General features: G+C 38.4%; 1 long non-coding RNA gene across 1 annotated transcript in view; it reads right to left on the bottom strand.

Annotated features, from left to right (window-relative positions):
- Nucleotides 1–452: 452 nt before the first annotated feature.
- LOC139044982 (uncharacterized) overlaps nucleotides 453–17,959 on the bottom strand; it is a 31,478-nt gene continuing 13,971 nt past the window's right edge. Inside the window, exons 3-4 of the long non-coding RNA XR_011502471.1 lie at nucleotides 12,399–12,504; nucleotides 453–3,096 (exon numbers count right to left, since the gene is read on the bottom strand). This is a non-coding gene — a long non-coding RNA (uncharacterized lncRNA). The remainder of the gene's footprint in view (nucleotides 3,097–12,398; nucleotides 12,505–17,959) is intronic.

Raw genomic sequence — 17,959 nt, 5'->3', positions numbered from 1 at the left:
AAGAACGTGGTCCCTGACCCATCCTGATGGGAATAAAGTTAAAAAAATTTTTAAAAGACTCAAACTGTACAGAATGCTCAGAACCTAACAAAAAGAATTGAATGAGACATAGATTGTTTTTCTTCTGAATTTCATGATCTCTTTCAGGCCACTAAAGAACAATTTACTTCACTAGAAATAATTTACCAAATGTATTCTGGAGGAATCCCTGAGTCCATGTATCACTGAAAATGAGCAATTTGTTCCTTTCTTGTAGTAACAGGCCCAACAAATTATACAGATATTGGGGAACAAGAAATGTCATTAAATATATTGAACTGGTTGAAGTAGTGGTTTTCAAACTGTGTTCCAAGGTCAGAGGCCACTTGCAGGAGGGGCAGACCAGCTCCACTTTTACTTGTTTTATATATTGATCTTCTACATGAGATTAAATTTAAAAACAGGATTCTGCCCTAAAATAAATTAGAAAACCATTGGTCTTCTAAGCATAGAAAAAATGGAATGTCTTTAAAAGACACCACACAGCTATGTTCAAATATACTATATAACATACCAATAAATATAATATTTTATCTTTCTGTAGCTATCATTTAAAAAATGCTCTTACATGTCTAATTTAGTAATTTTAAAATAAAAAGGGAGTAAAAAAAGAAAAAAAAAGAGAGGGAGGGAAGGAGACAGATAGGTTGGGCTGGATTTCAGTTTCAACTTTATTCATCTTTAAGGTGAATTATCCCTTGACAATTCCCCTTAAAGTCTATGACTACATGAAAGTAGATTTTAAATAGACATATGACTATTTCTTTTTATTCATAAAACTAATAAAACATTGTTTTAAAAAAGGAAAATTTCTCCAGAAGAAGGAAGTGATCTGATATTAAAATTGACTAGAACATGCTAAGCACTCTGCAAATATTTGTTAATAAATAAATAATGAATAAATTTCACGAAAAAGTATAAAACTATAATTTCATCTATTCATTCAAATATAAGATGATTACTAAAATTTTGTGAAAATATATATTTCCATTCATTCTCAGGAAAATGTTTACCTTTTTCTTGGTTCTCAGGAAAATGACCTATTTAGTTCCTGCTTTTCTTTTTTTTCATTAAGGTAAAATTCACTAACATGAAATTAACCATTTTAAAGTGAACAATTCAGTAGGATATAGTACATTCACAATATTGTGTAACTACTATCTGTAACCAATTCCAAAACATTTTCATCATCCCAGAAGAAAACCCAGTACCCATTAAGCAGTCAGTCCCCGTTTTTCTCTCTCCTCAGCCCCTGGCAACCACTGATTTGCCTTCTGACTCCGTGGATTTATCTATTCTGGATCTTTCATATAAATGGAATCACGCACTACGTGACTTCTTGCAAGTGACTTATTTCACTTAGCATTAATGGTTTTGAGGTTCATCCATGTTGTAACATGTATCAGTATTTTGCTCCTTTTTATTACTAAAAATATTCCATTTGGTGTATATACCACATTGTGTTTATCCATTCGTCTGTTGATGGCCATTTGAACTGCTTCCACCTTTGGCTATTGTAAATAGTGCTGCTCTGAACATTCATGTAGAAGTATTTTCTTGTGTACCCATTTCCAATTTTCCAGGATATATAACTAAAATGGAATTGCTGGGTCATACGGTAATTCTATTTTTAAGTTTTTGAGAAACTGCCAAACTGTTTGTCACAGTGGCTGTACCATTTTACATTCCCCCCAGCAAAGTATGGGGGTTCCAAATTCTCCATATCCTCACCAACACCTGTTATTTTCCATTTGGCTGTCTTTTAATTAAACTTTTCTGCGATTAAATATAATTATTGGTTTTACGGGGGAATAAGTTACTCAAAACAGGATTTCCTTTTTCATAGAGTTGCTTTTCTATTTTTCCAAAATTGAATTCCTTACTCCTCTTCATTCAATGTATATAAAAGAATACTTTCTGGCTTTATTAAGACCCAAATGCAGAACACCATGTCATTATACTGTGGGGACCGGCTTTCTCTAAACGGATCACAAGGATTCATTAGGAGCCCAGGTAACGTTCCTAGTGGTTTTTATTACCTCTCACTCCACTGCCATAATGCCGTATATTTTCTTTTCTACTAAATACTTTTGGTGTAGAGTATCTAGGTCAGTTATAGTGAACATTGGGAGAGAACAAGGAACAGAAACATAAAGACATGAATTAGAAAATATGTTGAAAAGTCACAGTTTAAACAGGTATATCCATACTATATGGAAACAAAATTGTTTCATGGTGCAAGAAAATGTAAGTCTGAGAACAATAGAAACATGGATATTTTGGCCCATTTTTTGACATTTTACCATTATTTTATGTGATTTCACTTGTAATTTTGCTTTTTATTCATATAATTTTATTTTTCTGCTCCTTGGCTACTTTATCATCTAGAATCGGTTGTTTAGGTGACTCTCATGTGGCCACATATCAGCTTAATACATTTCTGCTCAAGCAGTGATCAGTCACACGCCACCTGCCAAGCGTTGCAACCAATCGGCAAGTAGACAGTTTTGACAGGCTGTTCCCAGGAGATCCCTCTGCTGTTCTGTAACAGGCGGGTGCCCAGCGGGATCACAGTCTAGGAATGTAAACCCAAAAGCAAGAATGAAAAATGAGGGAAATAGAGGGGAAAGTGACAAAGCACAGGATAAAATCTTTAAAAATTAGCCGTGCTGAAAGATTATAAAAGTACGAACATAGGAGAGAAACACATGATAAAGAGTTTGGTCTCAGAATTAGAAACAGAAATTAAAAAGACTGCACAGCGTGATGAACAATGTAAATTAAATATACGACAAACAGAATTTCAGAAAATGACAAAGGGGAAAACGCATAGCATTTGGCATTTTTTGCCAAGTAAGTTGGAAGGATAGAGGGTATAAAGCCCAATGTAGCAGAAATAGGCAAGGAGATGCAAGTTGCACACAAACAAAGCAATAATTCCTAGAGGCTCTAGGTCATTGACAGAACACAAGCCTTCCCTGTATGAAGCTTGGAGTTCCACTCCCGTCATGATCCATTTATGCGCACTTGTAGGAACTCAGTCAATATTTGCTGGCGCTGTAAGAAAGAAAGGCATGCTACACAGGACAGTTAGATATATAAAGCATAAAGAAAAAAAGCATTTGTTGTTTTTTTCTTCTAACCTGTGGAAACATGTTAATTAGCATTTATTGATATTTCCTAAATGTGTCCTTCCTCTGAGACAGAATAATGCGCCTTTGCTGTAAGATGTACTTACCAGGAAATAACAGCAGGTAACCATACAAATATAACCAGAGGAAAGACTGTTTCTTTGAAGACTCCTGTTAAGAGCTTTTGGCTGGACTTCAGAAGCATGATGTGGACACCCAAAGGTCTGCTTCCATTTGACTCTGAGTGGTGTGGCAGGTGGGAGGGCCACAGACACACTCTGCTTCCTCCTGTCATGCTGAACAGCCTGGCGGACCCATAAGCAAAGAAACCAGGGCTGCTGCCTTGAATCCTGTTCAAGAGGAAGACAAAGGCGCCTTTGTGCTTGCTGCTGCCCAAGGGAGAGTCTTGTGAGCACAGGCTCTGTTACCGAAAACCTGCCCAGAAGGAAAGCATATTTGAGACCAGACTCTGGGAATTGGAGACTCAAGCTTTTGTGAAGCTAGAACCTGCAGGGGACAGCCTTGATTTGATTGGTAAATATCTGCCCTCTCTAAACTGTGTGGTAATATCTTCTTTCGATGAAGACACTGGAGCTGACTTTGTGGTAGAAAACTATTCTAGTGTTACACTTGTTCATCTAAATTTTAAAGTCATGAAGTCCAGGGACAGAGAAAAGAATGAGTAGTTCTTTGAAGAGAGCATGGAAACATATTGGAGAGTTGTACTAAAGTGGGGGTGGTGGTTAATGCATAAGAATCAAAAGAAGTTTGCATAAGGAGTGCCAAATAGCTATTAAAATACCTCTTTGGAAAAAGAATGTTATAAAAATTTAAAAGAGTGTCTCCTCTAATTCTAGAAATTTCACCACTAAGTCTTTAGAATTTAAATATAACCTTATGTTTACATACTACATGGATTTATTCTTTATGAGCCAGTTTAAATAAAACCTGTCCAGAATGATGTCACAACAAATTTATCTAGCAGTTATAGAGATGTAGTGTGGGTAGCTATTCACGCAAAGTAAGTGTGATTAATAGATACTTTCAAAATAAGGAATTCCTGACATCTATAAATTTAAGAGAGGGCAGATCTAAGCACAGACAGATCTGATTTGGACATCATTCCGTAAAGGATGCTGCTTGCCTGATCAGCCCACAATAAACCAGTTTTGTGATTAGAAATATGAGTTTGGCTCATGAGTTTAGATACCTCTCTTAAGGTCAGCAAAATACTGTTGATAATCATTGATGAAACAGTATGGAATGGACAGGTTATAGTTTACTAAAGAGAATAAGTGTTTTATAACAAATACAAATATTATGCAGGTATAATTACAATGAAGTTCTTGCTAATCACCAACATCTTACTTAGCCACTGAAGACACCGACTGACCAGAAGTTCTACAAGGATCCTTTTGTTCTTTTCTCTTCTGTTTCTTCATTTCATGGTAATTTATATTCTACATAGGATTTTGCTGAAACATGTCAGACTGATCATTTCCTTTTTTATCCAAATTGATGAGAAAGTTTCAAAACGTCTCAGCAATTGAGAAAATATAGACCCTTAGCCAAACCAACCTGGGTTTTAATCTTATTCTGTGGCCTTGGACAAGTGACATAACCCCTCTAACCCTTGGGGTCCTCAGAGCAAAATGGGACTATCTCCCATTCAGAGGCAGGTGAGGATTTGAGACACCGTGTTCAGGGCCTGGTACAGAGCAGGTACTTGATAAACGGCAGATTTTTTTTGTTTTTTTCTCCCTCCAGTTGTTGTAGGTTCAGTCTCAAATCTGCAATGATTCTCTTTCTCAAGCAGATTTTACTAATCCAATTTTCATTGCTCTCTTCCTTTAACAAATTGTTCACAAACATCCATGTAAGAAAAAGAATTCTGGCAGTATGGGTCTGTCGGGTGTGTACACACAATTGACAAGTCCCGTGTTTACATTTCTCCTACAAAATGCCTTCTACTGTAGCTGCTGTGGGGGTTTCAACAGTGCTCCTAACCCATGTGGGAAAAGAAAGTTTTCCAGGCTGAGTGTGGCTTGAACATACTACTAATAAAAATATCCTCTACTAACACATGCAGTGTGCCTTCGCAATCTCAGAGGCAGCTGAGTTCAAAAAGCTGTGCCTTTGCTAAATTTTGAATTATCAACATTTCACTGTTTAACTGTTTTAAAACTACTATGTATGTTTTCACAAATATAACCTATATATCACCCGGAGTTTTATCACCTCTTGAAATCTATTAAGATAAACTTGAACCTCATTCTATGCCCATGTATAATTTGCTCAGATTTATGAAATATTTCTATAAGCATATTTGCTAAGATTTAACAAAATTCCCAAGGGTTTATATTCACATGATCAATTCTGGATCTGGGTTTCTATTTTCACACATGGTATGTCCACCCATCCATAAATCTCAAGCTTATACCTTAATCTCCACCAAAACTGCATCACTCATGCAGAACATATGCATGAAGTAAACTTATTTAAAGACTTTGGTGGGAGTAGTAGAGTTGAGGAAATTTATCTTGAAGCAACACCAACAACTTCCAATCCGACATTGACAACCATGTTCTTTAAAATCCTTTTGGCTACCATGCCGCTTGGTGTTTCTCATTGGCACTTTATTCAATGGGGTGCCCATACCTAAACTACCTCACTCAGTCCTTCCCATTTCTACCCCATTTTCTCTGCAATTTTTCTCTAATTCAGTCCCTCAAATTGTTTGCTTTCAAAAGGAGACTTTTCACGTCATACATCATAGTATTATCTAAAGCCCTTAGTCAGCAAAAGTCATTAAATTCCCTTAGGAAGTATTGATTTACCCTTTTTTGCTGAAAGGCAGAGGTGAACTGGTTTGGTCTTGTAGTGGGCTCTATGATATGCCACCAAGATCCCCCTTCAGGACAGAAGGACTTCTTCCCTAGCTGATGGTAATATTGTGTCTGTGAGCCCTGGAATTGGCTCAGGTGAATAGAGTCTCTTTGACTAGGGCCATGCTCCTATTCTAGGGGCAGCCCAGAGCTAATGAGTGGTCTATGTGGAGATATAAAGGCCTTGACCACTCACTTAAACCCAGGAAACTTTGACAGGACATCTCAGCCTCAGTGCTCCCTATGGGGCCAGCAGACTAAGCTGAAGTCTTTGTTTTGGTGGTGTTGTAGCTCAGCCTCTCCCTCTGCTCATTCCTGCTTTCCACCTTTCTTTTCCACAGTTGTTATTCCAGAGGCCACTCTCTAGTAAACTTTCCAATGGGATTTTCATCTCAGAGTCTGCTTCCCAGCCAACCCAACCTGCAATAGTGCCTTATTAGTTATGAATATATAATATATAAGATAAAGATATTTGAGAGGGATGGAGAAAATACAAATGTGGAGAGACCTAAAAAAAAGAATTTGGGGTAAGAGAAGAAGTGAGAAGGGGACTAACCAAGAGTTTCAACTCTAAAAATGAAAATTTTGGTTGTAACATCTTGGTAGTATCAGTCTGGTAACAGGAAAGCAAGTAGCAATTGATGGAAATAAAATAGTAAGAAAGGAAACGATCCAAACAGAAAAGTTTCATTACACTACAGTCAAAATGGCACAGTGGGATTTAAACTCGTTGTACGCCCAGTAGTTTTGAAGTATACAATGTTGCACTTTCATGAGACACGATTTTTGGTTCATTGATTATAAGCCCAAAGCTTCTTACTTCTCACCTAAATATAGAAGCAAAGGATAAATGCCTGATTATGAAAACTAGGAATATTTTAAACAACCTATTTGAAAAATAATTCCCCAAAGACATTGGCTGTGAAAACCATTGAAAGATATTTCTTTGGTTTTGGTCACGGTAGGTTCACATCTGGCATTTGGTCAATCACTCATTAAATATTAATTAGCATTATTTATGCAATTTCAATGCTCTTTTACCCTTTTAATGGGGGGGGATATGAAGGAGAGGGATTTTTCAAAGGACAGTTATGTTCTTTCTCACTGATCTGCAGGTTGCTTATCCAATTTAAATAAATGTCTTTTTCTCATTTCCCTTTACCTTAAGCCTGAAATAGAAAAGTGAATTAAGTGCAAAGAAAAGATTTTTACTTCTCAGCAGGCAGTTTCCTTTCAAACAAAGAAACATTGTTAGGTTAATTGCTATTAATATAAAGAATAAATCACTACACTATTTAGCGTTTCCTGAATCTGTTTTGTTTTTTTAAATACATAATTTTCAAACAACATATTCCAAATTCGAGGAGTTTTATACACAAATCTTAAATGTGCCAAGAGTTTGAAAATTATTCAATGACAATGCAGGAATTTGGAAATATTATTAATTTTTGGAATAGTAACAGGACTCAATAAAGTCATGTAATTCTTTTTTTAATACACATTTGAGCCTCTGTTACATGCCAAGCCTTGTGTACAGTGGATTTCAGAAGCAAACAGAACCTCCTGCCTATTCAGCAGGACTTCGCCTTCTTGTGAGGGGACCAATGAAAAGTTAGTGATTACAGTGTAGTGAGAAAAGTACTGTAAGAGACCTACGCACAGAGAGTAGAGGGTAGGAAAGACCTAATTCATCCTGAGGATTGGGGCACGATCAAGGAACACACGCTTGTGAAGCCCAGGAGAAGGAGGTAGCGACTCGCAGGTGTGAAGTGAATCGAGGGATGAAGACCAGACAAGAAGAAGGAAGCACAAGTTCAAAGCTGGGAGTTGTAAGGGATCCTAACACATTCTGAGAATGGCAAGTATGTCTATACCATTGGACAAAGAGATGTGTGTGGAGGGGGGCTGGCCCAGTGGCGCAGCGGTGGAGTTCACACTTTCTGCTTCTGCCGCCTGGGGTTCACCCAGTCAGATCCCGGGTGTGGACATGGCACGGCTCAGCAAGCCATGCTGTGGTAGGCGTCCCACGTATAAAGTAGAGGAAGATGAGCACGGACGTTAGCTTAGGGCCAGTCTTCCTCAGCAGAAAAGAGGAAGATTGGCAGCAGATGTTAGCTCAGGGCTAATCTTCCTCAAAAAAAAAGATGTGTGTGTGTGTGTGTGCACACATGTGAGTGCGCGCGTGCATGGCAACAGATGAGGCTGAATATGTAAAAATTTAATGAAGAGTCTTGTGTCTTCAAGAACTTTAACTTTATCCTGAAGTCCGTGTGGACCCAGTGAAAGATATCACAAGAATCCAAACCAAGAAAGATGGAAGCAACTAGGGCTCTAGAAGATTGATGGAGGTTAATCTGTTCCACACTTATGGTCCTGGGGCAGGGTGAGCGTTTGTACTGCTAATTCTTTCCACAGCACAGACCACCAGACCTCCTTAGACAACCCACACCAGAGGTCTCACATGAGAATCACCTGAATATCTGCTTTAATTGGCCCAAGGAGGTCCCTGGGTATGACTACTTTTAAAATGTTCTTTAGGAGACTGTAATGGGCATGTAAGGTTGGAGGTGCTGTTTCCCTAAGTCATAAAAAGTAATGAATAAAAATAGAATATTGTGACGTTTACAAAGAATGGCTGAAAATTGAATTATAATGTTCACGTATTTGAGATGCACATATCACCCCCCCACCCCGAGCCTAATGCTTAGTGGGTGTTAAATAGGGATTATAATAAATGAATGCATTCTAAAGAAGATTTATGAGCTAAAGTAGAACAATTAGATAAAGTCAGGGCTGAGGGCTATCATTCCCCCAGGACACTCTGCACACTGTTCTTCAAACATCCTCTGTCCTTTTACGCATATGTGCCTTTGCTATCTAGAAAAATGTCTCCCAAACTATGGACATGGAAACCTCCCACCACGCTTCAAGGCTGCTCTGCTGAGTTCTTCCCAAGACCACCTGCATGTCCAGAAGGGGACTGCTCCCTTCGCTAGGCCCCTCCAGCACTGTTCTACTCCTCTGACAGTGTCTGCTCTCCTTGCTGGAGTGTGTACTCCACGAAGAGCAACTCCCCTCTAATCCCCCCGCAGCACCCAACAGTCAATGTTTATTGAAAAGTTTTGGGTATAGAAAGAGGGGAAAAAAATTGCAGGTTATATATTCAAAGCTGCATAATGGCAAAGGTAGGTGAGCAGAGAGCAGAGGGCATGAAAGTCATTCTGAGAAGTACTTCGCTTAACTGAGAATAAACAGAAAAACAAAAAGAGCACTGATTGTTCCTCAGAATTGACAGGGAGGGAGACCATCGCACATTTCTACCTGCGGTGGACTTGCACTGCTGCTGGGTTGAGCAGGAAAGGACAGAAATGGCCTCACGATCTTAGTTTCCATTTACATCAATGCTGGCTGGAGTACTGAGTGAACAGGGCCTGAGGGAAATTCTCAAAGCCATTTGTGATCTAAACAAATACACAGTGGAACTCAAAGTGATTCAACTACTAGTATCTACTATTTTGTGCCTTATACAAAAGAAGCTTTCTTTTTCTCTTTTTTTTTTTTTTTTTTGAGGAAGATTAGCCCTGAGCTAACTACTGCCAGTCCTCCTCTTTTTTGCTGAGGAAGCCTGGCCCTGAACTAACATCGTGCCCATCTTCCTCTACTTTATATGTGGGACGCCTACCACAGCATGGCGTGCCAAGCGGTGCCATGTCTGCACCCAGGATCCGAACCGCCGAACCCCAGGCTGCTGAGAAGCGGAACATGCAAACTTAACCACTGGGCCACCGGGACGGCGCCTCTCTCTCTCTCTTTTTTTTTTTTTTCAACTTGAGACTTTTGGGAGCACAGACAGGCAAAGGAAAATCCAAAAATCTTCTTGTACCACTTTGGACAGGAAAAACAAAAAACAAACAAAACCAAAACCACTATGTGTGGTATACTCTTATATTTATGTGCCTGGAAGCGTATGTTCTGACTCAGTCTCCAATCACACCTGTGGCAACAGGGCACATATGTCACATCCACCCCTATTGGTGTCAATAATTTGGATGAGCTTGTGTTAGGCATTCTTGTTTTGATTTTCTTTGTAATTTATTTCTGGAACTACAAATATCGCATTAAATCCATTCTTCACTCTTACTTAACATATGTTGTGATTTCATCAGGAAAGAAGTAGAATATTCTATCCTCTTTAGGATATCAGCATCTCTACCATTTGAAGATTATTTCTTTGGGGAGTAATACAAAATCTGTACCCTAGGCTGTTAGTAATGTGCTGGAGATTAATAAGCCTCTGGGTTATTACAACATTTCCTAAAAATGGAAGACATATGGATCAGATGTTTGGAATTCACACTTATAAACATAATATGTAGGATAGAGTTCAACCTCAATCTTCAGAGTTCATTTTCTACAACGTCACTGCAAAAGACCTTCTTAGTAAGGATTAAGTAAGACTGAATAAAGCCCAGTGTCTTATTTTGTTCTTCTTCCCTGCTGATCTGGTTTTAAAATGAAGTTCAGATGTCAAAGCCACTGTTGAGATAAAATAAGGAGTTTGACTTGATTCTGCCGTCAGTGCACCGTGCAGCCGTGGAGGAGGCCTTGAACCTTCCTGAACTCCACATTCACTGTGTCAAAAAGGACTTTATAACGAGGTTAATAAGATCATGTCCGTAGGGTATTTTAAGCTCTTTTATTTTCAGAATGATAAGCAAATGTGAGGTTTTATTCTCATTATCATTATCATTGACTTCAAAGGGAATTTGGCTTTCATAGCTCAGTGGGGTGAAAAAAGGATAAGAACCTGGCTGCTGGTGTTCAAATAAACATCAGGGTTAACAATTCAAGGAGAAGGTGAAGAAACAGAGGGAGAAACACCTTGTTTCATTGATACATCAGTGATGAGAGCCAGCTTGAGCAAGACGGAATCCTGAATAAACCATCAGGGCAAAAATTTCATATTCTTTCTCCCTCTGTTTCTCTTTCTCTCTGTCTCTGTCTGTCTGTCTCTCTCTCTCACACACAGGCTCGTTCTTTTAAATTCACTTCTCTGTTATTGAATTTAATATATTACTCATCTTCCGATGTTAAATTCAAAAGATAAGTAAAATCGCTCTAAATGTATTCTTGACTGCACTTCTTAATACATATATTAATGGAATTTCCCTACATGTTTAATGTTGCATATATTAATGAAAAATATAGCAGACCACTTCCGTAAGATGAGCCCCAAACACAGCTATTTGGTCTGAAGAAGTAACATCTGTAATCCGCCCATTTGAAATGGATGGTCATATTGAGAGGAAAATCTTAAACTTTTATAGTCCTTGGTTCTCCTACCACAGTGAAATCATAAGTGACACATTTTTAACGTAGTTTAACATTCACTTTCTTTCGCTCAACTGAGAGCAAAAAGGAAAATCTGCATCCTATATCTAGTCCTGCTCATTGAAGTGTAAATCACAGTAAACAACACATGTAGAAATAAATGGACAAACAGCAGAAAAAATAAAAATGTATTACCGCTCTACAGCCATTTGTCTTCTGATAGCATGAGTAAAGCTTCAGTCAGATACAATTAAATGGACTGAAGCTTTAACAGTGACTTTTGAACTGCTTGGATTAACAAAATCAATCCTCATAAATTAAGCTATCAGTGATCTATGATACAATTAAGTTCCATAATCAAAAAATGCTCCAGTGCATGCCGTGTCACTTGTGCTATTTCTAACACTGAATTTTAACTACTGCTGGCTACCTCTTCCTGCAGGGTTGTGTAAAACTCCATCTGGCACGTGAGACACTAACATTATGATACACGGTTTCTCCTCCATTCTTCAATTTAGGCTGACATCTGGTGGTCTAGGGAAACGACAAGTAATGCTTCTGAATGTAAACCAATTCACAAATGTGGCTTTTTTCAGTTTTCCCTTTGTCTTGCTGAAGTGCTTGAAATTGCGACCAAACCAGTTAATTACATGGAAATTCACATAGAATAACAATTTAAATGGCAGAACAATCAGGGTGAAGAAAGTGACCTTCATGTGATGAATTATATACATGTAAGTATATCGAGCTCTGTAGTGACTAAAAAGCATCAATACAAAGCACCATATATTGGCCAATTAGACCCACTCAGACAGGGTCCTATTTAATGGCACCACACTGGCGATCATAATGGGAATGTGGTACATGTACGACTTCCTTCTTTCTCTCTCCTTGTCAGGATAGTTGGAGGGAGGGAAGTGAAGGGAGTGAGGGGGAGGGGTGGAGGGAGCTACAGTGTATAGTCAGAAACTGATGTTTAAACAGCCATAAGGTGGTGTTCAAAAGCATTTACCTTTTATTTTTTCTTTGGGAGGAAGGGGGCATTTCTAGCCGTTAGTGGCAGTCCAGATGGCAAACACATTGGGCGAGAAGCAGGAGCAATTCAACTCTCCCTATGCCTAGGATTAAAAAAATAAATAAATAACTCAATTAATTTACTGCGGTATATTCCACTAATTACCAAATCATGGAGGAACAGAATGATGCACTGTCAGCCCTATGACTTTCATACCATTTGTACAATTTACCAGCACAGAAAAAGAAAAAAGAAAAAATCTCTCCTGATTTTTCTCACATTCAGCACTTAGCTATAACATTCGTAGTATTTTGACCATGAAGAAGCTTAATAAACAGGCGTTTTTGTGTTCAGATTTAGACTACTGTTTTGCTGTGTGTGTTCTTTCGCAGTGAATGTAAATTGTACAGGAAATAAATGTGATGCTTGATTGACTTTATTTATAAAAGATTCTAGAATGAAAGAATTATGGCCTAACCTCCCTGTTATGAAAAACAACTACAAAATAAAACATAAAAAAAAAAAAAGACTAACTGTGTCCAAGAAAGTCCATTGTGAATGTTTGGTTTGGTCTCTGTTTCCACTTAACCTTGTGACTCTATAAAGGTTATTGGAAGAAGTGCCAATTATGTTGGGGTTTTTGAAATATGGCCAGGTCCTCTAGGAGGTAGCCTTAACCTGCCAATACCTAATTTCATAAAGGTCACTGAGAAGTTCAGAGGAAATTGCTTTTAGTTACTATAAAACTTCCCTGAGTTGAAATGAGTAAGAGAAAGTAAAATGTTTCCATCTGCTCTTACCAGTCCTTTCTCCCGTTTTAAGAGTGAAGTTTAGTTCTAATCAGTAACCATAACATCTCTCAAGAAAAGATTTTATTTTCTTTGAATAAACTTATAACTATTATATAAACTTTTAAAGAAGGAGAAGAATGGGGGTCGGTTGCATAGTGGTCAAGTTTGGCATGTTCTGCTTCAGCATCCCGGGGTTCGAGAGTTTGGATTCCAGGAGCGGACCTACCCCCCTCATCAAGCCATGCTGTGGTGGTGACCCACAGACAAAATAGAGGAAGATTGGCACAGATGTTAGTTCAGCAATAATCTTCCACAAGCAAAAAGAGGAGGATTGGCAACAGATATTAGCTCAGGGTGATCTTCCTCACTAAAAAACAAGAGAATACATGTTCTGTAAGAAAAATATCTACAATAAACCATAAATTAGAAAGACAATGCCATTCTAGTAGATTTCATGTAACTATTACATTTATGAAGGGTTAGAGCAGAGAAAAAACTTATACTGTGATTTTAGGAGTACTCAAAGAGTCTTTCTATCTCACACAAATATCTTACATTGATTGCTACTGAATGAGGTCTCGAAATTAGACATTAGTTCTTTCAGCTTTGGACTTTTTCGCCTCCCTAAATGTAAATATTTCTCCAACGAATCACTTCTAGAATTATGTCTCATTTTTATCAACCTAATTTTCTTTAGGAAAAAAATATTTCATATGTGTGACTTCCATTTCTCTAGTTACTCTGGTCCAGGTATAAAAATGGTGCCATGTTTAGAATAAGAAAAACTATTTATTTGGGAACTTAGTATAGTATCTTGATCTTCTTCAAAGACTTTTCCACATATTGGGGAGAGTCCCAAAGAAGTCTCTCATGTATGTTCTCGTGTAAGCCCTCTATTCTGAGTCCACCACTGCCGAGTAACCCACATGAAGCTTCCTCATCAGCTCCACCAGCACCACCTCTACTGCCACCTCTACTGTCACCTCTATCACCACCGCTTCCTACTCTGCTGACGTGGCTGGTGCCAACAGAGACCACAAATGCCAGCACCACCCCTCCCAACAGGAACACTTTTGCTCTTGCCTACTGAAGATGGTGTGGTTTTGGCATTGGAGCACAATGGCAAAAATCTTCAATTTCAGACTTAGATTTCCTTTCATCTTTCCTTCTTTCCTCCCTCCCTCCCTCTCTCTCTTTCTTTTTTATCAAGAAAAGTGTTGCTCAACTAATATGTATAGATGCTCAGCTATGGAATAGCTTATGGAATGGAAATATAGTTACTGTGTAATTTTGAAATTTGGTCCTAAGCTTTAAAAATACAGAGCACTCTCAGAAGGAAGCGGGATTCTATAAAATGTTGAGGACAAAAGACAGAAATGGATCTTTCCCTTCCTAATGGAGTAGAGCTAGGTCATTTTTAGATAAACAGGTTCTTTAACCGGTAATTCTATTCTAGAATTTATTTCTTAGAACTACACAGACCCATTTTTTAAACCTACAAGCAGATGATAGCATAATAAAACACATGCTAGGTGAAATTTAAAGATCAAATAATATACTGTTATGTTTATATATATGAATTATATTAGTGTCCCTTTTATTTTTCTCAAATTGTAAGAAGCACGATTTAGATGTTGCCGGTTGGAATGTCGGAAGGGGAAGGAGAGTCGGAATCACTGAGTCTAGTATGTGCTTTGTTTTTTCACATTTCCCCTCAAACTCTCAAGAGATGTTTGAAGAGGGAAGGACAAATGTAAGTTTTTTCAGTAGAACTGTTATTGAAATGGCTTAATTGCTTCTCTACTATAAGATATGGAAAAAGTGATCATATTATGGGTGTGCCTGTTTACTGTAAATAAAAATAGTAATAAAGAAGAGAACTGGTGGGGCTGGCCCCATGGCCGAGTGGTTAAGTTTGACTGCCCCGCTTCAGCAGCCTGGGGTTTCACTGGTTCGGATCCTGGGCACAGACTTGGCACTGCTCATTAGGCCATGTTGGGGCAGTGTCCCGCATGCCACAACTAGAAGGACCTACAACTAAAGTATGCAACTATGTACTGGGGAGATTTTGGGAGAAAAAAAAAAGAGAACTGGTAATGTGGAATATGTTTGTTAAAAGTACATTTATTGTGGATAACACATCTTAAGTATGGTTCTATGTAAAAATACAGGGAATATGTTTAAACATTAAAAACCATTTACATTTATACACTTATTAATACTTGAATGTTATATTTTAAAATGACAGTCACTGTTTCATTCTTTAATGAAACTTGACCCTGTAACAAACAAAGCTCGGTCTGATATTAGTTCATGGGTATTAGGGGTCCATTCCAGAAACTTAGAGCAGTTTCTGTAACTTTAGCAGTGAGACCTACTATATGCTTCCAGGTTTGGCATACAGGGAGCCTGGTCTGGGGCCAGGGCCACCATGCCAGTCTGTCTGGATGGCGTACACACAAAGTGGCTCATCTTCACAAGCAGGTTCCATTTCCAGATGTTAGCTTGAACAGACAGCGAGATTAGATGCCTCTCCTGTCAGGCAGCCAAGAATTCCTGGGATGTCCAATATTTTTGTTCAGGAAAGCAATAGCTGGATAAAGGCAGCTGTCATGGCCGCTGAAATTTCCTTGGTACAGAAGGAGCGAGTGCTCTTCTTTGTTAAGAGGCTGGGTTTTGGTTGTTATCATTATTTTATTTTTTTGCCTGCATAGTCACAGCAAGGATTAAAATGGTTGTCATTTGTTCATCTCCTTTGAGAGCCAGTGCTTTTCCTGCCCAGCTGTCTGAGTTCCAGAAGCCATTAAGCATGAGGTTCTAGAAGCCAAGTAGCAGTTTCCTTGATTCATTCCTGAAAACTTTTTCTTCTATCCTCTTTCATTCCTAGATATCCACGTGGCCTCGTGATGGGAGCCAGAACCCAGAAAATGAGTCAGTCCAAGGCAGATTGACGTTTCCCAAAGGTAGCCATTGAACAGCAGTGATTAAACCGGCCTTAAACTAAGTGGCACAGTTTGAAAAACAGCTTTTTCCTTCTCACTTATGTAACCTAGAATTTCCATCATTAGAATCATTATTTGATTAAAGGTATTATCTCTGAAAAAAAAGTTATGCACCAATCACTATGCTGGGCACTGGAGATAAAAGATGACTAAGCAATTGTCCAGCCCTTACTACATGATGAGATCATGCTTCAGTAGAAATACATAAAGTACTAAGAAATGGAAAAGGATGAATCTGCCTAAGCCAGAGAAGGCAGTCAGTGAAACTAGACTCGAGGAATGAGTGCATGTAGCAGGTGGAGAGAAAAGCACAATGTTTCAGAAAAAAAAGAATGAAAAAGCACAACCTGTGAAAGTAATGGGAGACGGGACAAGAGTGGAAGGCAAAGCCAGAACATAGAGGGAGGTGTGTGACTGCATAAATAATTTAAATTATACCGTATAGTTTTGAGAAACTGCTGGTAGAGTTTAAGTAAGTGAATAGTGTGATCAGATTTCTAGCAACATGGGAGATAAATTTGAATGCTGAGGGCTGGGAAGGCAGTTAGGACATTGAAACAAAGAGCTGGTTGTGATAGAGAAATGCCAAGAGAAGGGGAGAAGAACCACAATTAGAGGTACTTAGAGATAGGGATCTCCTTTTGAAAAACATCCCTAAACGTAGTATGAGGGATATATGCACTGGATCAGTTACTTACCAAATAGTAGACATTGAAGAAATATAGCACCTGGACAGGTAAGCTCAAGGGCTAAGATGGGAATCCAGGACTAGCTCCAGAAAGAGGAGGGACACCTGACTATCGCCTTCAGGAAGAGAGCCATAGGAGGGCATCAAATTCACAGCGGTGTGCAGAGAACCGAAGCCTGAAGAGCATCTGCTTCCCAGTGGCTCCATTGCATTGCTGTGCTAAGACTTTCTCAGATAATGGCAGCTAACATTTCTATTATTTAATTTCTAATTGTTCACTCTATTAGCTCATGATTCACCTTGTTGCGGCCATTTTACAACAATCTGAGAAAACGATAATAATTTTTATCAAGGCCATTTTTCCCCCAGAATTGAGTGTGTAGCATGGTGCTGGGGGTTTATTAAAACTGTATCAATATTCTCAAAAAATTTTTCCAGGAGAATTTAACAGATGAATAATGTAAGTATTATTTTCTATCAAAATTACACAGATAAATTATTGATGAGATCACAAAATGTACATAAAAACATAGGACTTGAAATGAATTTACCGTGAGAGGTCAATTCTCAAGGTAACATGTTTATTCGTCTCTACTGCAAGGAACACTTCAGTGAAACGTTTCAAATAATTTCCGTTAAGATAGTTTCGAAAGAATGTTACTTTAGGTTTCTCGCTGAAGATGAAAATATTTAAATATATTCATGGCTACTCAAATCAAATGTGTGAAACTGGTAAATAATGTGCTATTTTGTCTCATTCCAGTATCTCTAATGGGACTCAAGAAATAATCCCTCACCATCTTTCTCATCACCAAATGTACTCATGATGGCCTTGGTAGGCAGAGAGAAAAGATGACCGTGGGATTAAGGCGGAAATGGTTGGGGCATTGTGGTGAAAGCTTTCTCTCTTTAATGCAGTGAGGTTATCTCAGCCCACAACATCCCGCTCTTTGAAGTTTTGTTAGTTTAAAATAAGAATCTACTTTTCTTAATATAATACTTGATTTCCATTTCAGCAATGCTATCACACTGTAACATCGTGGCAGTACTGACAGTATTTGCACATAATGAGATGGA

Source organism: Equus asinus, chromosome 3, assembly GCF_041296235.1.
Source record: "Equus asinus isolate D_3611 breed Donkey chromosome 3, EquAss-T2T_v2, whole genome shotgun sequence".
Classification (NCBI taxonomy): domain Eukaryota; kingdom Metazoa; phylum Chordata; class Mammalia; order Perissodactyla; family Equidae; genus Equus; species Equus asinus.
The sequence above is the reverse complement of the archived record's forward strand: the minus strand, read 5'-3'. Positions and strand labels throughout refer to the sequence as shown.